This window comes from Plodia interpunctella, chromosome 6 (assembly GCF_027563975.2).
Source record: "Plodia interpunctella isolate USDA-ARS_2022_Savannah chromosome 6, ilPloInte3.2, whole genome shotgun sequence".
Classification (NCBI taxonomy): domain Eukaryota; kingdom Metazoa; phylum Arthropoda; class Insecta; order Lepidoptera; family Pyralidae; genus Plodia; species Plodia interpunctella.
This window is the reverse complement of record NC_071299.1, coordinates 7,944,468-7,968,497: the sequence shown is the minus strand read 5'-3', so window position 1 is coordinate 7,968,497 and position 24,030 is coordinate 7,944,468. Positions and strand designations below refer to the sequence as shown.

The window sequence follows — 24,030 nt, the reverse complement described above, 5'->3', positions numbered from 1 at the left end:
ATAACAATTTCAGTGCATTATTATGATAAATGACGTGATGTGGAAAATTGCCACTTATTACAAATTGGAGTAAGCTAAATTTGACTTGCAATATTTGAGTACAGGACTATAAAAATTAAGTTTCAATGAATTTTGGCACGCAAGTAAAATGAAACTGGCATTTTTATAAACATTTAGTTTGTAAGTTGTTGGTAATTTAATTTAGTTAGTTTTAATTTTATTTATTTAGTTTCCTTTTTATACATAAAATATGAATTAAAATAAAAATAGTAAAATAAAACTTGGCATATCTTACTTTCCTCCTTTCCAGAGCAACGGAACTCCCGGGAGCAGCTAGACCAATATGCCAGAAGTAAATAGACCTTGATGTTCTGCATTGTTGCGTTCCGGTTGGAAGATTGAGACTGTCAGTTTATTACGAGGTACTATGGTAAAATTCCCTAGGCTAAAATGTAGGCAATGCGTGTGTGACTCCTGGAGTAGCGTCGTCGATACCACATGCATCAGGCGGGCCGTATGCTTATTTGCTTGGTATCCTAACTAATCCTACTATTTTAAATGTGAAAGTAAGTTTGTTCGTTATCTCTTCAGGCTCTATTTACTCAACCAATCTTCTTGAAATTTTGCGTACATGTAGTTTTAAGGCTGGAGACGGACATAGAATATCTTTTATCTACGAAAAATAACTGTTCCCGTGGAAAATTCACGCTAGCGAAGCCGCGGCCAAAAGCTAGTATAATATATAGATATATATAAAATATTATACTTCCACTCTTAATTCCCATGAAGTAATATAATTAATTATGTTGTGTGTATTTATTTATAATGCCCACCTGTTTATTTAATAATGAACAGGATCCCAGAGCAAAGGTTCGCAATTTCGTGAGTAGCGCCTGAATGACGTGGGTTGACATTTCGCGACACATTATTTATCTCAAAAACTTTAACGACGCAGTCCTGTTTATATCGTATGATTCTTATTCGGGCTCAAATATGACGATGTTTCAAGTTTTTTGGAGATTATTAAAATACTGTTTAATTTTCAACTCATTCGCTACAAAAATTGTGGTATTATAAAAAGTGAGATCCAAATAATGTTTTTATTGAAGAAGAGTGACTGTTTTTGGAAATATAAAAAAAAAACAACTGTTTATTATTAATAGTGTTTTTCTAGATTTCGCTATTTTTATATATAAATATGTATGCTGTTGTACAAAAACTCAAATTAGAATTTATTTCTAAACATTAACAATATTAGCGCACATTTTAAGCTTAAAACGTTGTTTGTAAATTAGCTCTACGATCACCGTAGCCTCGGAGCGCAGGTCGTAGCACCTCGTAGCTTGTTAAACTGTCGTCCCTCATTTTACTGTAAATTTTAAGTAGCTACTAAGCGAAGTTAGGCATCCTCTTGTAAGTAAATTATTCCGTGGACCAAATAAGATTATCTTTTGCTAGCATTTTGTGGCTAACCTGTAACTTCATTATTTTATATTGTACCTATCATTATCTTTTTTATGATTACTTATCCAAATGACACAAACCATTCATTAACCATTTTACGCCTAATAAGTTAGAAACAGGACCCTAAACTTGAGAAAATATACCTGTAATCGTTTATATAGTTATGTTTGTGAACTTATTATAACATTTTCTTCAAAAATCGTGTCATGATCCAAAGTGTAATGCAAAACCAACAACGAACTACGTAAGTAGTTGGCATCAAACAAAGACCCTATATCAATCATCCCTCGAGTCATGCGTCTGCCAAATTTGATGAAGATCGGATCAACGATAGTCAAGTTCTTGCCCTGTGCAAAGGATACGCATTGGATATAGTCTCTGATAGTTGAATATGACACCTTCGTTATATTATGTTCAACATTGGAATTATTTGAAATCCTTATGAAAGGAAAAACAATTGTAAATCGAGGAAAAGGGCTATAAGTTGGAGATTCTGCTCATGCGATATGCTAGTAACCTATAACAATCGATTCTCTCATTTGTTACTTCTCTTCACGCTCTATCTATTCAACCAATCTTCTTGAAAAGTTGTATTAATGTAGTTTGAAGTATGAAGAAGGACATAACCTTTCATCTTTGAAAAATAACTGCTCTCGTGGGAAATTTACAGGAGCGATGCCGAGGGCATAAGCTTGTATGGAATAAAATACCTTATTTTTCATTTACATATTAGGATAAGGAAAATCAATTCATGGGCCAGCGTGATAAGCTTAACGGCAAACCCGTCTCAGAGTTTCACACTCGTGACCAGAATTCGGCCTAAGGGGTGAAATAAAATGCCCTCGTCATTAGATAACATTATTTAAACAAATTGTCCGAAAATGTGTAATATTTTTCAGGTTTAATCTGCATAACAACCTTCTCAACACAAAGTTTTCTTTTGCATATTGTTTAAAAAGTTATACAAAAGAAAAATTTGAAAGTTAATCCTGTTCATCAAATGTTTATAGACATAATGGTTGGATACTAATAAACAATTCAGTATTTCTTTGATGCTGGTCAGGTACCATAGGAAAATAAAAAAATGTATTAATAAAAAGCTATAAAATAGAGATTCTTCTCATAGATGATGCGTGAGCAATCTTTCACTATTTGGAGACCTCAATTCCACCAATAAACTACCCAAATAAACGGTCATGTCTTCGAGTTAAAGTCTCACGATTCTTCTCTGCGATAAAAAAGTGCTACGTATTTAAAATTCAGTGTAAATAATAATAACAACAAGCACATAGGAACCAAATCATACCTGTGCTTTTTTCGTTTCTTTTGTTTTGTTTTTTGTTCGTCAATACCCAATGAAATAATGGTAATGAAAAAAAGGCACAGTGCCTAATCGCGTCGTGCAACATTCAGGCACTTATCACTCGTATAGAAAATTGAATTAACTAACAAACTTCCAAAACAAAACATAACAAAATTGAATTAGTAAATAACAAACTTCCGTAAATTTATCATAATAAAATTCATTGTTTTTTTTTTACTTTGGTTTTTTTTTAACTATGGAGGCCGAATCATAGCGCATAACGGAAGCCTGTGGCGCTCTTGGTCTCCCTCCAAAATCCACTTTGAGGTCACTGAGCCAGAGGAGTAGGTAGTAAGTTTTTTTTAATTATGTTAAAATATAAAAATTCTAGGATGTTCCAGGTAATGACAGCAATTTATTCCGGCCATGGGAGTGGTCGAGCCAAACTGTAATCCAGTAATCCGAGCGTCGCGGTCTGATTGATTTTCGGTAATCTATCGCAATTTGCCGGCAAAGCCCACCAGTGTTTCCGACAGGTAAGTATCATTTTAAACATAAAAACCTTTGGATTATCAACTCAAAAGTAAATATCCAGAAAACCATAGATTCAAATAGAAACTATGTATCTACTTAATTTGTGTGACAATTAGTGACGCTCTCTCTGTCGTTTTTAGCCAAATAAAGTAGTATTTTATTTCTTTAACTAACAACGTGTACCTACATAAGCATTAATATTGTCTTGACGCTATTACAAAGTATTTGGTCTATTTCTTCAGAAAGTAACTTACTTAATGCGATGACCTTTATATTCTTGTCGCAACGCCGACATTGAATATTTTCTTTAATATTTCCTCTTGACAGATAATTGATACCAATACTAACTTTACATATATACATTTGTAGTCACGTTGACATGTGGGGTTGTGACCCTGAGTGACACACTATAAATAACAGGAGAACAGGAAAACCATTGCTTTATCCAATTTGAAGTCAATTTTATGATCAATATTTGTCGTCTGAAAATATTTTGATTGGATAGGCCAATACGAGTATAAGAAAAACGTCAAATTAAAATAATTTTCTAATAAAATAAAAAAGAACTCTTTGTTGGTCTTTGTTGGCCGATGGTACCATAAATATATCTTTGTTAGACAGATTTTTTTAAAAGGTTTTACTTCAAACTCACTCTATAAATCACCTGACAGCTACAAAAATGGAATTACTATCATGATTTATTCTTATATACCTTCAATATTTTGTACATTAACTGACGATAGCTCAACTCCCTCGCTCACAGCGTCCCGTGACGGAAAACTGCCAATATTTCATGTCACCGACTGACTATTACCGTCTACCAGTATTTTATATGGCTTTTGTTCGACGGAAAATATGAGATGACACCCGTGATGTCAAAAAAATACCTGTTTGTACACACAAAGATAGAAAAACAGAATATCGAAAGCAATTGTTTGTGAAACGTGTAAAGAATTACTTGATTGTGAATATTTATGTCTATCTTGTTTTTCGGATTAACTTAGGTTTAGGTAGAATAGTAGATGGAATTAGATTGGGAAGCACATGTGTGTAGTATGCAGGAAGAAAACACCACTTGAAATAGACACCGAATAAGTGCCTGCTGTCTAGCGACGAAAAAGATGCCATCCCAGAACAAGATGGTCGGACGATCTGGAAGCGGCCTGTAATTGCAAAAGTTCAGCGCCAAACAGATTTAACCCTGTTACTAATTAATCCTGGAGATAATAAAAACAAGTGAACATCCATAGGATCGCGAGAGATCGGGCCACGCGGGAATTGATAGGTTAATGGCGAAGTAGAGGAGAAGAAAGCTTGTCCTGCTCTAAAGGCAAATAAAAAAAATACGTTTTCAGATATTATCTCTTTGCTATTTTTTGACTTAAAGAAATTAATCGACCTTATTAGTTATTTTTCTTTGAATATTCTTTTGCCCTCTAAATACAGGTCTACGGTTATAGGTTTTCCTCGAACATTTTTTGATGGAAAAATCAAACTAAAATTTAACGAAGGGCAGTGTGTCACGTCGCGTGCAATATCATGTCATGCGACACATATTGCAGTTTTTTCTCTATATTTCGCGGTAATTTATCATGTGACTTATATAAGATCCCATTTCGGAAACATGGTGCTGTGTTTAAGGAAAGACAAGTGTCACGCACGTCACGTCTCGTCCGCTCGTCTTTCGTTCGCAACCAGTAATTCTGTTTATTTGTCCATATGTATGTCACGTTTTTGTCTTTTAACCGGTATGTAACAATTATATGCTATAATATATTTGGCTCTATTGAAACTCGTCCACACTAGTCTATGCTGTCTGTCTTTTTATCTATTACACTTTCACGGCAAAACCACTTGAAGGATTTTGATGAAATTTGGAATAGACGTGAGTTAATGACTCAAGGTCATACATAAGCTACCGCCAGTGGAGCTGCTGCAACAGTTATAACTTGAATTTCATATTGTATAGACATAATAATTGATACATCATTATATATACATATATATATATATATATATATACTGTGTGATTTGTCCTAATATATATTTATTTATACATTTGATAGAAAGTTGAAGGCAGTAAAGGGAAACGTAAGCATTGAAATTAATAATATTTTTTTCGTTGAATTTAACCCAATAAAACAATCCAAAGGCTGAAAATTTCAGCGAATCTCCCCTATATGAGAAATACTTACATTTATGAGTTAACTTTAGCAATCTCTGCAGAATTCCAGGTAAAAATTCTGGATCTTAGCCAATTGAGTTACCGGCATCGTTCCAAACTTCACATCTGAGCTTACATCATTCTATTGTCTTCCGTGATCCTGACAATTCCTCTGTTTGACATGGTGAAAAGACAAGAAATTGAACGAGAATATACTTTAAACTTGATTTTATTATTTTAAGAGTGGGTTGCACTAGTCAACTCTCACGTTAAGATTTACTTGCGAAGAAAAACGTAAATTACACAATTTTTTCAAAACGTCGACAGCGCGCAGGTTAAACTCAACGTCAAAATAGACTGTTAAACTGAAAACATCCATTTTTGCGATGCACTTTAATTTTAAGCCGAGATTTCAGTCACTATCAAAAATAATAATGATGTGAAAAGTTTACATCCTTATACAAATATCTTCTTAGAATCGGTTAAAGAATTATGACGTATTAGTATAATATCCCACTTGCCTTTGCTGATAAAATAAAGATAAAGCATAATTGCGTGAACAGCGATAACTACATTCATTTGTCCTTACATCATAGGTAGGCGTTTGTGAGTTTGTATTTTTGGGGCGGGTAATCTACGAAACTACCGAACTGATTCAAAAAATTCTTTCATCAATAGTAAGGTACATTATCCAAGATTGCTATAGGCTATATTTTATCTCTAAATTCCCACGGGAGCGATGCCCAACAATATCTAGTCAAATAATAATGGTACAAGCCATTTTGAGATTTTTTCGAAAATTCGAATGAATATTTTCAGTAATTATATATTTTTTATGTACACAAGCACATGCATGATAGATGTTCAAAATATTTTATTTATTTATTTTGAGGTACATAACGAACAAGAATTTCATTTTCTCATATCGTATGACCCCACTTTGCCAAACCCTTAAAATTTAAGCCGAAATGTTAAAAAGTTCTCTCTTTATTAATACCAGCCACATGTTTGAAAAAGGTCGACGGTAATGTGAAATTCATTATAGAACTTTTCAATATCGAAGTGCAAAATCATCCAATTTCGTATCAAAAAGTTTTAAATTTCGTTACGACTCAAATACTTTTCAATGACGTTGTATTTAGGAGTTGGTTGCACCAAACAAACCTTAAAACGTTGAATCTTCTGTCTTGAATTTAGTTTAACGCTGTCTGTGACTAACTAACTTTAACTGGCCACCTGTCTGACGTCAATCTTCTTTGATTTTAGAATCAGCTAATAAAGCTTTAATATTAGAATTCCGTAACTCCTTTAGTCGGATATGGACTGGTCCAATTCTATGGCGGAAACAAATGCCAAATCATTTCGCGAAGGCACCTAATTAAGTTTATACTTGTAGCCGCAAGTTATTTATTATAGATATTACTTTTCTGCCGTCAAAACGGTGGGACAATAGTGGGGTACAAGTTGGCAAATTGGATTTCCACCCGAGGGAGACGGCCGGCGACGGGAAGGGCTAATCTCATAGCGCGTGACACTCGAGCATACCTACTAGAATGAAGGCATTCAGGAAGTGAATTATTTTATACGACACCTATATGGAATTTCAAGTGTATTTCTTTTTAGTAAGAGTGGGTTGCACCAGTCAACTTTGACGTTAACTTTAACAAGCGCAGAAAATAGGAAAGTACGCCATTTTGTCGAAACGACGCGCTTAGGTTAAAGTTTACCTTAAGTCTTACAATATTACACAAAATAATAGATTTTAAATAATAACTGTGGAAAACTAGATTGTCCTTATACATGTCCAGATGTAACTATTGTAATATAGTTTTATATGTGTCTTTTTAGCCTAGTTTTATATGTGTCTCACCAATACGAGATGATTATCTTGACAACTACATTATAACCTAAAATAACAATAAAATATCTGTAGATATAAGAATAAAATATCTGTTGATATAAAATAAATACTGATATCCGAAACTATCTTAAAATCAACATTCCTAATAAATTTTTGCGGATATTGCTTATCCTGAATAATTATTTATCTGCATGGCTGAAATAGACCGAAGGTCAATCCATTTTGTCACTGCTCTTGTACAGCAAACTGAATAACATTTTATCCATTACGTATACGGCCATACGGCGGTAATAACGGCGATTTACTAATTTAGGTAAGTTGTTATGCTGTTGACCGTACCTAATATACTTTTGTTTACGTTAACGTAGGATTTCCTACTAAAGCTTTATTTGTAGGTAAATAAGAGATACGGTTACGAAGGAATAAATCAATAGATTTTTATCACATATTGTTTCTTCATAATATTACAAAGCTATTTTATTTTGAAGTGTATACCAAATATTCGGAGAGATAACTTACTTAGGTGAAGCCATAGTTACTTAAGGTATTGATTACATAATTATATGATATTCATGAAATTAGTACCTATTTACATCAGTGAAGTAAGTATTTAGCTTCGTGGCTTAGTTAGCGTTGGTCTGCTATTTATTTCATAATGGACGATCAAAGGATGAGTAACCGAAAATGGTTATATACCTCCATTGAAATAATATTATTAAGGTATTAACAAAATACAGTTTAGTAACTAATATGTAAAACTATTTTTTTTTCTTATTCGCATGTCAATGGTAAATCTACAAACGCTCATTGGATACTAGGTAAATATATTCTTGCCAGCACCAGTCAGCACCAGTCACTTCGATGGCATCATCGGAAGCTGCCATCAAGTCAGTTCGAGTACAAGAGTTTTCAATCAATCAATCGATCAATATTTATTTGCTAGAATACTGTATAAAGGTGTTACAATTTCGTATAAGGTACATGTGTTCCACCTTATGGCAAGACATGCAAATTTTAAATTATAAATAGAATTTACAAATGATAAGAAATAAAATTTTACATTACATTATAAATATATAAAAAGTTTTGGAACTCAAAATTTATTTCAATTTGTTTAATAAATCAATCAATCTAATGTACTCATACGATTGTAGTCCACCAGTTATACATTAAATTATACTTTCAAATGATTAACCAAAACTGCTTTTGATTTTTAATTAAGTAAAAGCCACATCGTTTACATTGCACAGTGTACACCAGCTTTTATTTGTTAAAATTGCAATTAATTTGACACACCTGCGCTACGAAAATAGATTTCATAATAAAGTAACATGTTTATTTTTCATGGTTTTATCCAATTTGCAGTGTTTGTTTGCTTATCTGTCAGTCGAATATATATAATACGGGTTAAAAGGCTAGTTACCTACCTACACACATTTAACCTTTTTTTCTAGCTATTTAAGTCCCACTGCTGGGCAAAAGCCATGTCTGATTTAACCATTCTTAGGTATTTTTATTCTTACTTACTTACTACGCCGGCTCAGTGACCCCAAAGTAGATCTTGGCCTCCGAAACGAGAGTACGCCATAATCGTCTGTTCAGCACGGAGGACATCTGCCAATTGACCGCTCCCAGCTCGTGCAGATCAGCCTTCACAGCGTTGCTCCACCGATATCTGAGACGTCCGACTGGGCGCTTCCCCGATACCTTTCCCAGATAAGCTGATTTAACGCCACGATTTTTATTCTAATTATTCCTAATTCTTGTCTTTGGCATTTTCTTGTCCAAGTCCTTCAAAATCATCTGGTTGTATTATCCTTTATCTTGGCAAGAATTTAACCATATATTGGATAAAAAATATATGTTTTAGTGTAGTTTCGTTCGTTAATACCTAATCTTAACTAAATATAACAAAAAACACAATTCGATTAAAACTAACGTGAGAAATATACGGGCCACAGACATACTATTATCGACGGAAACTAAACTGGAACTACAGTCGACTTTTCCGTTGATAATCACACGTGGTCACGTATTTTTGATTGCTATTTATACAACATATCTTCGATCGTTATCACCTTAAAGGTAAGTTAAAACTTCATTAGCCCAGACACGCCGGTCGTCACCTAAACCGAGCCACGATTTGAATTCGGATGCCCACGTGACCTGAATACGTTTCAACTTGGACTGAGCCAAGTGGCGCCTAATAACACAATCGAAGTAGAATCCTTGAATGAACTACTGACTACTGACACATTGAAGTCGTTTTAAATAAATTTGATTTTGTTTAAAGTCCATCAGTAATTTTTAGCAGTTTAACAAATAATACAGAAATGGTATTCAAATTTCGAATTTTAAAAATATATTTAGTATCTAAAGATGGTATTTACCTACCTTAAATCTATGTGGATGCTTGTCATGAGACGTTACAAATATTATTATTTGCATGGGATTAACACTAGGTTTTTTTCATATTGAATGTGCCTTACGGCCAGGATCATGAGTAATATAAATGTACCTAGCACGAGTACAAATAAGAGGATAACAATTTTAAATTACAAACAACAAATTTTAAATCACAAATTATTTCTCGAAAAAATGTCGAAATGTGTTGGTAGATAATTTACAAGCAATGAGCTATAGAGCTAGAAGAGAACACAAGGTAGAACCCTATGATTATTTCTATTATCGGTGTCTCAATGAATAGACGAAACATTCATGTTCTAACATGAAAACCAGCTAGGTGCCACACCTTTCTACGACCTTCTCAATGTCAACAGACCTCCTAGTGGACTAGAAATTAAAATCCTCATCAATCTTCAATAAAGACGATTAAAATAATTGAAAAATTGTTTTTGTCCTCAAATACTATCTGCGATCACATCTAGCTGCCTACGTCATACTTAATTCTATTATTGCCATCAGGTAAAACGGTATATCAATGCAAACAAGTTTAATCAGTGAACATAAACACCGGTATATATATAATCATTAGGGAAAAAAAACAAAGTTACAATCGATTTTTTTTTGGCATCGAATTGACGTCTTTTTTTTACAAGCTTTTATTTAACTTGCAATGCATGTATATATGCTCCGGAGGAATATTGTATTTTGAAGCAGATGTCTTTAGCCAATTGAGCTAAAATTTTTTACACGTTTTGTTTGGATGACAATGCATTATTATGATAGGTAAGCATGGTCAGATGGTGCACCCAATAACGGCTCCCGATGAAGGAACTCCTCAACGGTAGATAACAATAAAACTTGTGTTAAAAATATCATTTATGTAAAATACTTATTTGCCTAGTGTATTTTTTTCTCGTTTGCCAGCCATAACTGTAATAACACAAGTGGACTTTACCTAGTTATCGACACAATCTTGATGTTGACTTACAAGTAGGTACCTAACAAAATACTAAAGTTTACTTTCGTATACTGTAATTTCCCGAAGTCATAACACAAAATCGATAGTTGACACGACATTTTTCCGTTAACATAACAAGAGTGTACAGTTCACAAGAACAGATTGTCTGTCAATTCAGAATTTATTTTATTAACAGATATATATTTTTTAACTTCTATTTGAACTGAAAGTCAAGCTATTCAAATATGATACCTAGTTTGTTTTAGTACAGACTGCATTGTATACTGTATCAGTTATATATGTACAGTATACATGTTGATTAATTATATAAGGTAAATAATATACATTTGAAAAAGTACGCCTTTTTGGGGGTGAAATTGCATGACAATGTTAATTTGGTTTATATTAGCAATATTGCAGATATTGCTAATATAAACCAAATTAACATTAACAATTTTATTTTTACATATTAATTTAGATTCTAATTAGGGAACAATCCTATATTAATTGATATTATATTTACAAAATAATATCCAATTTGCTAAGTAAGTTTATAACGAAATTTCAGAAAATCTGTTTATGTCGAAAATTTTAGTTATCAATTTGCTTTTGTTCTAAATATCAACGTAGAGCTCTAAACGTAGAAATTTTGTTTGTCTTTTGAAAAGTCAGCCAGTATTTGTAGTCAGCATGAACTATTTAATATTTAATTTTCACAATATTCTACGAAACGATAACTTGCTCAGATGACTGTACTGTGCACGCAGTCTATGGAAATACTCCAGATAATTAAATCAGATAAGCATTAACAGCGCATAAAGAAAATTAATTTACGTATGTGACAATAACAATGTTTCCTTGTTAATAATGAGTGGAGACAAGAATTATCGAGATTCGAAGTAAAATATCCCCATCGACGATATATTAATAGTTCGATAATGATATTACTCGGCTTAAGATGTTCGAAGGGCTGCTTAATCGAGTTACTGAGACTGCGGCAAGTTCGCATATGTGCCCCACTAAGTTTGCTCGTAACTAAAATTTATTAATATTGATGATAACAATACTGCATTGTGTTACGAGAGGTTGCTATAAGAGTTAATTGAATTCGGCACATTTTAATCTAATCGCTGACTTCACTTTGTTTAGTAAAATACAAGCGTATTATCCATACCAAACAATAATCTATTTAAAGTTTTTGATTTGGAAATTTATATTCAACGGGGCACGAAATTACATCAAAGTGCAACAGTACCAAGTAGAATATGAGGTTGTTTTCTTCCCATGGTGCGATTACTCAAGACGACGCCACTCAGGGAGAAACAAGACAGTGTTGATATCAGCGTCACAGTGGGTACTGTGATCTTGTATTGGTCTGTGAGAATATTTCATATTAACAAGCTTCATTTTACTACAAATAGATACTATTGAACATTCACTCTAGCCCGCCGTTCACCATTTTGGCGCAATCTGGAACGAACAAAATAGCGCACTGTTCAATGTGTTATGAGAAAGGGAAAGAATACGAGTACACACAAAAACTTTTATTATATTTCGTCAACTTGCCTACTTGGGTGTGATGAATTGTTATTTTTGGTCCTTCCGTTATTTACTTCATTATTGTAGCACAAGCTTCGCAGCTGTGACGCTTGCTTGGTTATCATTTATTATGTAACTATATTGCATATTTACTTTACGATTTTTTTTTTACATTTACTTTACGAAATTTCAAAGTAGTGAAGCTGTGAAGGCAAACATATTGATGTGATGTGAACACGTGTTGATGGATATTATGAAATGTAAGCTTCGTTTTCATATCATATTATGCCGTTTTGAAACTGTCAATTTTCGTTTAGTAAATTCCTGTTAATTAGTAAATACCAACAAAAACTTATAAATTTCAGTTACATTAAATTTTCATGTAATAACAGTATTATGTTTTTGAAATTCTGGTTTACCAGAAATACCTATTATGGTTTATCGGAAAGTAAACAAATACAAAATTTCCTCACTCGAATATCGAACTATATTTATGAAAACGATGTAATAACACTATATCTCATTGTTTCAATTTAATTTCAAAGCATTACTTGAAATTGCTGTGACCTGTGACTGAGGATAGCCGCGCTCACAGTCAAAACATATCATTCAAAGACTAGTCTGCTAAAGAGATTTTATTTTCAGAATTTATAACAAAGCGAAATATTGTGCTTTGTAAAACATATACGACATACCTACTTAGTAAATGACCTATTATATTTATGGAAAATAGTCTTTGTTTAGGTATTATCGATTGTGTTTATTGTTAACACTGATGACAGATGAATAAAAATTATTTAGTCTGCTTACATAAGGTATACTTTACTCTCTCTCTCTCTCTCTCTCTCTCTCTATCTCTTTCTTTCACACTAGTGAGCTAAACTGTCACTTGAAAATACTGAAAAAAATAGCCCGAAAATGTGATAATATAGTTGAGTTGGGGCTTGTTTCCCGGTTGATTTAAATAAAGAGCGTTAGGGGTTGCAATCGGGAGTCTCACAGAAGCTCCCTGTGATAGATGCCTGTGCTCCATCACTGTCGGCGTAGATTATTGAGAGCCCCCTGTAGATATAACGACGCGACGCCCCGTTTAACTTCACAAAAATTTCTAATAAACAATTTGAAAGTTTTGAAAACCGCAGCCAGGATATAACCCATTTAGTAGCAGATTGAAATTTTATTCATGGTATATGGACTCTGTGAGTAAGTAGCCTATGTACGATCCAGCTATCCAACTATCTCGACCATCCGACTATCCGTTGACGGACAAACAAACACACTTTCACAGTTATAATTTTCTTTTGCTGCTTTTTTTTTGTTGTTTTTGATGAAACTTATACTAGATTTTAAGCTAGACTATCCCCTATATAATTGAGAAAATTGCATCAAATTCCATCCAATACTTTTGGCGTGATGTGCATCAACAAACATACAGACAGAAGGACAGATGAAACTTGAAAAAAAAACTTTTGTTGTTTCGTTTCTATCCCATAAAGAGCCCCCATAATTATTTTCCTTGAATCTTCTATGTACAGACATAGCCCACTTATAGTTTTATTATATGTATAGATATAGGTAGATTAATGTTGTTCATTTATTATTTTTATATTTCATAAACTTAGGTGTATGTTTTAGTGTTTCAAAATGGCACATGCTTTAGTTTTATGTGACAAAGTACATGCTAGAATTATTGGTTATAAGCTAATTATATACAATAAACAAGTAATTAATTTAATCTAATGTAAGTTTTACTGGTTTATTTAAAATTATTGTCTTCACCCCTATGTGGCCGACATTCCACCTCATCGTACCTCCCGGTTCGGTTCCTCTTTCCTACGGAGAACTGTTGAGGTCTGGAATTCTCTCCCGCATCGATATTTTCAGAATCCTACAATTTAGGGATCTTCAAGGCAAGAGTGAATAGGCGTTATTTGAGCTTGTGTGTAACACCTTAGATCTCATCTATATGCTTGCCATAATACTAAATTGAGGTCAAGCGCACTCAAATTTTTTTTTTTAATAAACAAACTTTTAGTAAAATAATAATATCATACACCTCTTGACATGTCGAATCGAAATGAGTGTGAAGTGATAATTGAGCACACGTTTCCAACAGCAGCCATTTTGTTACAGACGCCAATTAGTGTCACCATTAATTTGAGATACTACACGAGTTAGTACAGACATCAAAGCTTATTATTATTTAATTAAGACTTGTACATAGGTATATAATAATCTAAACATATATGCTATTGTATAAACGTATGCAAATAGTATTTGCAATACGGCACAGTGTGTGCAAATTGCAGTTATGAACATAAATTGAATACATTTAGATAGGTATGTGTAAAATGAAATCTCTATTATGAAATCTCTGTTTATTACTTTTAATTTAATTGAAATGTTCATGTTATAGCCACGTCTTGGAGCTACTTTTTGGGATAAAAGTAACCTTATGTACTATATCCATGTACAACATTTTATAATCAAAATTCCGTTTAGTAGTTTTCTCGTCAAATAAATCAATCCGTCCTCCTAAACATGCAGAAATAATATGATGATTAATTAATTTTAATTAACAATTAGACCACAAAAAATAGAAAGTTAAGTTTAAAAATATATATCACTCACTACCTTTAGGTACCTACACAGATAATGGATTTCAGTTACACAGATTGGATTGGATTTTTGGTGAAGGAAAATTGCTTAAATAGTTAAAACAAATAGTTCAGCGACAAAAGACACTCAATTTTTCCCAGCACATTTACATAGCAGAAACTGTCTTAGCGTCTTGCCGCGAAGACTAAACTTGCGCTCAGAGCTATTCTCAAGTTATGCCAACTGAACACCGCGCGCTCGCTTTGCAGAGTCGAGTGGTCGTCCATCCTCTTCACATTAATGCATTGCTTTTAAAGTCACCATGTCATCGTAACGCTTCTTTTCACGTTTTGCTTCTTTCTCTTTGCGTGTCAACAAAATTTGATGGGAAAAGGTAAAAAAATGTCTGAAAATGTGCTACCTCAATGTCTTCAGGTCACACGGAGTGCTGGTGTTTGGGTGCTCAGTACAAAAACAACAGTAGCAGATGTTTTCAGAATTATCAAGCACTTATCAAAAAAATTATCTTTGCACGTGTCCTCTAGATAAGCCAAGGTTCATCGTGGCCAGGGCAAATTACTGTTTTTTATAATTTCTCTTCCCAAATATTTTTGCTTTAGATAATAATAGATCAACGTCAAGACTTTGGTGACGTTGACGTTGCTTTGTAAATTGACCATGGAATTAATAGGTACTCGAAGTACTTACTAAATCCATGAAATTGACTTACAAATATGGAACAAACGCTTCATTAACATGCTTATTTCAATTTACCCAGTTATTTCTGACTTAATACTGTATTTACATGACATTTAATAACATAAGGTACAAAGTAAGTATCATTAAAGTTAAGTTATCTCGTTAACATTTCACCTCCATTAAAATGTAAAGTTTTTGCCTGTAGCGTATTTTTTAAAGTGCGTCACGCTTTGCCTCTTTTTTTAAAAAGGCTAACAAATATGACCTATTACCAAGTTACTGACTACCGCTCCGGATGGTACTTGGTTCAAAGGCTATCAATTGCTATCCAACGAGGAAACGCAGCTAGCGTTATGGGTACTTTTGAACCGGGTACAATTCGGGGTGGCATTTTTGATTGACTTTGCAATTATTTATGTTTTATTTTGTTTTATTATTTGTATTTTTAATAAATGAATCCTATTAAAATTACCAAGTGGTCCTTTTACCCGACTGTAAGGAAAGGTTTACGTGATTCAGGCGTATTTTGTAAGAGATATTCTTTATTATATCATATCTTCCACAGCTGATGGATTTATATATATTAAAAGTCATCATGGTCGCTCAAGTTCAAGTTCAAAAAACCAAGATGGCGATTGTCAGATGTTATTATTTGAAGAGATCATATTTTCAAAAAACCATAAAACATGATAATGTCATTGCGAAGCCAGATTTTTATTTTTTAAAATTATTTCTTGGTTCACTAACATATTTGCAAACCAAATAAATTTATTTAAGAGTATTGTTTAAATAGGTTGAGCTTCCTATGTATTTTATTTTTTATTTAATATAGACAAAATGATATTAAGAATATTTAAACATAGGCAAAGATTCTGAGAGAGACATAGGAAAAGACATAAACCCGGTTTATGTTTTATTTTTTGTTATTGTTTTACTACGAGATACGGTTGTACCCAAATGGCACGTCTCACTGCCTTGATTTATATCCGATAAAAGCGATGAATCTGCACTGCAAGCAGATTGCTGTGAGTTAGTTTATGTGCTGTTGACTGTACAACTGACCTAGGCCACTTATGTTGCTGGGCTATGATATCCCTTCAGAGGGCCCTTTGTAAGTTTTCGATATTTCTCGTATAAATTCATCTATGATCTGCTACATAAATGAAGATTATAACTTTCAGTAAACCCTAATTACACATAGATAGATAAGAATACGACGTTGTAGTGTTCTTTATCTGTGTAACATGTCTCACAATATTTGCTATTTCATACCTAAGGCCAGAAAATTGGTTCGTCGCATTATCACACCCGCAAACGACAAGCTATTGGCAATTTATGCGCTCCGTGACGACTACAGAGGAGCGGAATCGACAATAACAGTGCATATATATTCGGTTATTACGAGACTCGTGATAGTCGATAACATACTGATGTTCAAAGTCGATTGAATCGATGTACATTTTTCTCCAGACTCAGAATAAAGATGTTGTTGGCGTGTAGGCCCGCCCAATCTTCCATTGGATGCCGTACGAGGCAGCTAAGGGACACATGTCTTAACAGTTTATCAAGAATAACATCCCCAAAGAGACTTGACGCAATACGGGTGGTCGATAGTAGCCATATCTTCAAAATTTTAATGATTGATTCTTTACGCGAACCCTTACTTCGGGGCACCACACAGGCTGTCGTTAATTAAAAATATTATTTCGGAAGCAACAAGATTTGCCGGCCGAATGAAAACTTGAGTACAGAGCAACATTACCACTCATGAGCACACAGCCTCATACAGGGATGGATTTGTGCCTTAAAGTTTGCAAATGCGATTTACGTATGACGGAATATGTCAATTCCAACTTTGATGAATTCAGAAGCTGCCGTTGATGCCCGTCTACGTATATCAGAGAAATTCGTAATTGAAAATGGAGTTTACTTAGCGAGGTTATTAACAATCTGGTCACGTTCGTCAATGAACGTACTTCGAATACAAATAATCAGTATGTCATTCTTGTAGCATCTCTGAATATTTTTTATTTTTGATGTAATTTTCGTTTGTGATTGCCTCGCGTATTTATTCCGAAAGCGGCGCGCTGTGGCTCCAAGACTTCGTGTTTTACAGTAAAGAATTCAATAGAGCACGCAAAATACAATTTAAACACCAAAGTTTACTTAATTTAACTTTACGTCATTATTTTTATAAAGTTGATAAGTAGTTCTAAAAATGTTCCAATGTTCTAAATTTAAGAAGTTGTACTATTGTCGTGCTCTATAACCGTTAACATCAATATATCCTGTTTGCCCTCCATATAACGTTTATCCTTTTATCTACAATGACGAATAAGATAATAATGAAAATACGGAATTACGGACTATCTTTATTTTAGTTTTGATTTATTTATCATTATTATGTCAATTAAAATTTAAAGGATTATAATGATTAGCAAACATCGTGGTACATATGTATTTTACGGGCATTAAATAATGATTAGTAGAAATTGTTATTGGTGGAATTAATTATTCCGGTCACGTGATCTGACTTCCTTTGTCCGACAGATCAGACGTAGAAGGGATTTGTTCTTTTTGTTATTTGCCTTCTAGATACAAACCACGTCGTAGGAGTAGTGTGTGTACACACTGCACGCTGCACAGTATACTCCTCCAACGCTAAGTTAATTTTCTGTAGCTTATTTAGATTGAGGTTTCCCAGACGATGAAGAAAGCCAAGATTTAGATAAATGTAAACCAAAATTTAGCTAAATTTATCGATGTCACTAAAATAAGCTTTTGTTTATTTTAGTGACATCCATAAATTCAGCTCCAACTAGCTGATGTATTTTTACAAGCTTTTATTTAACTTGCAATTATGTCCCTAAAGTCTCGGTTGAAATCTTGCAACTCAAGTTCTAAGCATATCTTAAACCGATTGAACTAAAATGTTGTACACACGTTTAGTTTAGATGACAATGCATTATTATGTTAAGCATGACAATATGGCGCTCCCAGGAACGGCTCCAGACGTGGGAACTCCTCAACGGTATGGTGCATGGACATGATTTTTTTGTCACACATTGAATGCGATAAGATCTCTCTGACATCAATAAAGGCTTGTGTCAAAAATGATATTATTGATTTGCAATGTGTGTGTTAATCAATGAACGACTTTCTCCAATCGTATTTATTTAAATATAGCTAGTTTCACTCCTTTGACATGACAATTGAAACTTTAAGTTCGAAAAATTTTTCTAGTTATTTTTTGTTAGGCTTGAAAAAGTACATCTTATAAAATCGAATTAATTACAAAAGATCAAATCGAATTGTAGCGAACTAATCCTACTAATATAATTAATTGTTAATAGAAGCGGCTGATTTAACTATAGTAATGTAATTACAACAAGCATAATTACATGAAGACACGAACAAAAGTCCCGACATGGCTTCAGACGCGTTCTACAATAATCCGCCTTTAAGGGTGAATTTCACGAGCGTTTTGAACTCCGCCGCGGGCTATCATTAGTGTTTATTAAATTGTACCATACACAGTAATCAATTTAATGATCCTATTTTTTAAATAAGTAAACTACATTTAAAAAAAAAGATTCTTTATTCAAAAAATGTCGGACACGCACCGCACGCCGCGTTCTAATTCAAACGCTCGTGAAATTCACCCTTAAATGGTTTCATAATCTTTATTTAAGGTGCACACACACCTTACATAATACAAACTAGGAAAATATATACCTATTACTAGCTGATCTCAAAAATTCACCCATTTTGTTAAACTTTTCAAAATCTTCAAAGGCTGTTTCAGAATCTTGTCCTTACATATTATACAAGTTTATTTATGAGACAAATTAAAAAAAAGACCTTCAATATTCATTTCGCTGGAACTTTTGAACGGCTAAAGTGATTTTCATCAAACATAAAAATTAAAGCAAGGATAAAAATTAGCTAGCAAGTAAAAAAATCGCATCCAAATCGGTTCACCCATTAATGAGCTACGGTACCCACACACAGACAGACACATTTAGCGGTCCAACTTATAACATTCCTCTTTTTGCGTCGGGGGTTAAAAACAAAGTCCTTTACCGCGTCTGTCTGTCTGTTCACGATAAACTCAAAAACTACTCGGATTTTCATGCGCTTTTTACCAGTAGATAGTATGAGGAAAGTTTAGGTGTATAATTTATTATGTAAATGTTAATGTAAGAATATAAAATGAAAAAAAATCATTTTCATGTAACTTTTTTATTAAATTATTTAATTTAGATTAGTTTTTATCATAATGTTCCTTTTTGATTTTTTGCTGAAGTAAATCACTATTTATATTTCCTGAGAAACTAATTAAGTGCGCTGTTAATCACCCATTAGCGATGGGTACGGCCACATTCCGCGCCCCGTGTGTACCCAATCTAAGCAATAACAATCCCCTGGAATGAAACAACGCAGACACATCCACTGAAATTAGACACGCATTTGCGGGGAATTAAAATAAACGTTTCTCCGCGTTTGGCGACGTGATACTTGTTTTAAAGAGGGTGATTAAGACTCACACGTACGCGCGCATTGCACACCGAACCACTGGGGACGGATTAACTATGAGACAACTGCCTAGGGGCCGTGTCAACAAGGGGCCCCATGCGAGCATAAAAGAATATTGAAAATGGTTTTTACATAAGAAAATATGTAGCTTCATAAGTTTTTTCAACATTAATATCTCATTATAGGGTAAGTAAATCTGTATTAACAAGCAAAATGTTTGTATACGTCCTCGAGGAGTTCAACTTCAGCTAAAGCGCTATCGCTGATAACACTCGAAACCTACATTATTTGAAAATAGCTGGTGATCGTCAACGGTTGAAAAAGGGGCCCTGAAAGTTTCATTGCCTAAGGGCCCTTACATGGCTGACTAATCCAGTACTTATAACACACGAACATGAAATAAAAGAGATTAGACTTCGTTTATATGGCAGGAATAGTAACTGGAACAGTACAAGTTATCAGAAAATAAAATAATTCAACAAGTACTATGTACTTATTTCATAACGCAAGATTTGAAATAAACTGCGTCCAGTCCTAACTGGTTACCGCCAGTTGTAAATGCTATTTTACGTATGTACTATAACAAAATCATTGTGAGGCGTTATTATTTTGTTTAAATTATTAATATAAAGATTAAACATTCTGTATCTGTACGTTAAAAATCGGTATCATTTTAGATTAATTTCATAGGTATTTATAATTTATTTTAAATTTTCGTTTGGTTTAGTATAATTTTACATAAGTGTATAAGTTTTCAAATAAAAGTTACTGGACTATTTAACAGGTTAGAAGTTTCTATCTCTGACCTATTGACAAACACACAAATGTTAAATTTTCTTATTGACCTCTCCGTTCCATCTGCGTATTCACGGTTGCTTCCCCGCCAGAGAGCGTCGGTCTTGTTAAGCTGTACGATCATAAAAAAAGTCCAGTTTCTGCACTATTCGTTTTCTTAGTATATTTTTCACTTACCAGCTTCTTAATAAACACACGGAAAAGATTACATTCACGAATTTTACACCGACACGCATTTTCATCGAAAATATCGATGGCATTATCCTGAAATATTTCGGTCTCGTTCAACTTTCTGCTGGAAGCATTCCAGTAGGTACGAAGTTTTGGTAGCTCCTCTACTGTTACTTTATTGGCAATGCACGACGTATAAATTTGTAATATCTATTATTATTTCAGAGAAAAATTGGAGCCGTCTCGTTTTAGATATGTCAATAAATTGTTAATATTTCGTTTTCTGGCACCATAATTCAAGCGATTTATTCTAAAATAAAAACTATTCATAGTTGCTATGATAAACGTTTTATTTACAACAATAACAATTTATAGTATCTTTTTCTTTTATCTATTTTTACACAGCAAACTATTATATAGTAATACAGAAAAAAATCTGAAATGTCTCATAATTTTATATACACGCACGCATCACAAGTTTTTATAGGTATATGGATTTTTTATGAAAGAAACATATTAATTCTTGTTTAGAAATAATTTTGATACTACCCATTAATACTCACGCAGAATTTCAATTAAACAAAGACAAATCGTTTAATTTATAACAAAACATATTAAAATGGCGATGTTTCCACAAAGTTGAAAGGTTACAATCCTAAATGATCAAAGTTTCACCGGCTCATCACGGTTATATTAGAACCATTAAGGTAAAAGGAGATCGCTCTCCTCTAAATAAACTGCATCCAGTCCTAACCGATTCCCACCAGTTCCAACTGCTATTTTCAATTTCAAATTTGCCTCTCCAACGACAATAGAATTGCACCATTTTATGTGAAAACTTTTTGCGAGCGTTACTCGTGGAATTGGAATTTATTAAAGCGCCAAACGTTTTATCTTTGAGGTTGACTTACTTGAATAAGGCCTTAATATTGCATTGCTCAAATGCTGCTCAAGATTCTGAATGTTTGTGCAAAATTGATTTTTAATCAAAATTATTTAATTTTTATTTAATTTATTAGATACAAAGTAAGACATCATATAACCTTTTATTTTGAATATATTTTTTTATTATTATTATTTTACAAGCACAGATTACAGAATACAGAGCTCATTATTCTTAATGCTATATACATTTACTTTATGGACAATATGGAATTATTAATATTGGTAATTATTCTTTTTAATATTTTAGTAGAGTATATTACATACACTTATACATAGGGTAGGTTGGTAGATATATAGAGTTAGTTTGCTCTGTTGAGTGAGGTACTTATGTACCTTACTTAACAAGGGGACAACGGGGACAAGGCTGTGGGAAAAAGCTAATTTATTATAACATAAATTAACTTGATATGAAGAATTCTGGAAAAAGAAAATGTTTGGCATTTTCTAGACTATTTGCCAAGTAGTTTTCCGCTAAGTAAATATTAGAAATAGCCCCAATAGCCCATCCAGTCAGTAGGCACGTACTTGAACAAATTTAGTTTCTCCACATCAAATATTCTGGTCGAATCTCATATTCGTTTAGAATTGTTTCTTTTATTCCATATTTGGCCTTATTTTTTTGTTTTAATTTCTTTGGACATTCGCTTATAAATGGAAACCAAAATTGTGGTTTAAGAAAACTCATTCGTTGATGAGTACATAATTTGATGGAAAATGAATTTTTGACGACTTCTAATTTGACTTAATTTGTTTTTAATTTCGATAGTTCAGTTTTCTTTTTTGTATTATTTTACAATATTTTACGTGTCATGTCAATATGACAACAAATTGTACCTACACCGTATTTATAGCACAATAAAGACAATTAATTCCAGAAAATTCCACTCTAATTTGTCGCCCTAAACTGAAGCAATTAAAATTATGTAAATTATTGGAAATATCTAAATTTTTATAAATTAAACTACCTACCTAATATAAATATATTTGAAAGTAAAGATTTATAATGTAGTCATTCAATACATGATTTTGATTTATCAGTGCAAATAAGCTTATCCTCTGTATATTATAATATAATAATAATAAAATGTTTATTTCGGACATATTATAGGACATAAAGTAGTATCGAAAACTTCTATATCACAAAATCATATCATCTACGTATAATAAAAACCACTCTGAACCACTGGTAGAATTTACTTATATATGAATCAGTTAACACTAGAGACCCGGCAATAATCATTACATTACTGTATTGTGCCTACTCCGCACGGGGCGGATTGCTCCCCGTGGGCACAAAGCACACCGTTACTGACCTGTTTGCGTTTGGTACATACTTTGCAGTCTTAGCATTAACTTTTATGTATAAATACCCTCGGTTACTCTCAGCGTTATGAGTCTGAGTGGTTTTTGTATGAGCTTGTTTGGTTTATAAGTACGCTACTTTCTAAATCGTCCAGTACTTATGGGACGTTAGTTGCCTAATCTGAATGATCCAACTACATGGTAAGGTATTTAAATATGTGTAAGTAAGTAATTATTGTTTCCCTGTTAAAGAAAATAATCGAGAAATTCATTATTAGTTGAATTTTTTATTTTAAAAATTAAGTTCATAGTAACAAAAAAATCTGCAACATGAGAAAGATGTTCATTAGATTCATTCTGATGTAAATTACTTGGTATACGATAAAATAAATAAGAGCAATTATTTAACAAGCACAAAGAAATTCCAACATGGAACTAACCAAGATGAATCAACATAAATCCAAGCGAGATTTGAAATATTTTAAAATTCGAAAAGAATCTCACCGGTTTGAGTTTGCGACGCGGCTGACACAGCGGAAAATAAACTGGAATATCCGTTTCTTTACTTTCCCTTTTAGTACAGATTAAATTGAAAAGAAATGTTTTTTTTAATAATGTCGTATACATACAGTTACGACAGACAGCTCACTCGGACGGAAAGATTAATGATCTTAAAAGAGTCCAAACATTGTGCTAATCTACAGTGGAGTGCAACTTAATTAATCTTCTTTATTTAGAGACCAGTTGGTTGTATA

General features: G+C 33.1%; 1 protein-coding gene across 2 annotated transcripts in view; it reads right to left on the bottom strand.

Moving 5' to 3' along the window:
• The window catches only part of LOC128670619 (larval cuticle protein 1-like), a 107,713-nt gene extending 98,437 nt beyond the window's left edge, over nt 1-9,276 (bottom strand). The window contains exon 1 of one of the 2 annotated variants that reach the window (XR_008404781.2): nt 8,854-9,276. The gene's annotated coding sequence lies outside the window, so the exon portion shown is untranslated. The remainder of the gene's footprint in view (nt 1-8,853) is intronic. The other variant, XR_008404780.2, reaches the window with a different exon arrangement.
• Between the last annotated feature and the right edge of the window lie 14,754 nt (nt 9,277-24,030).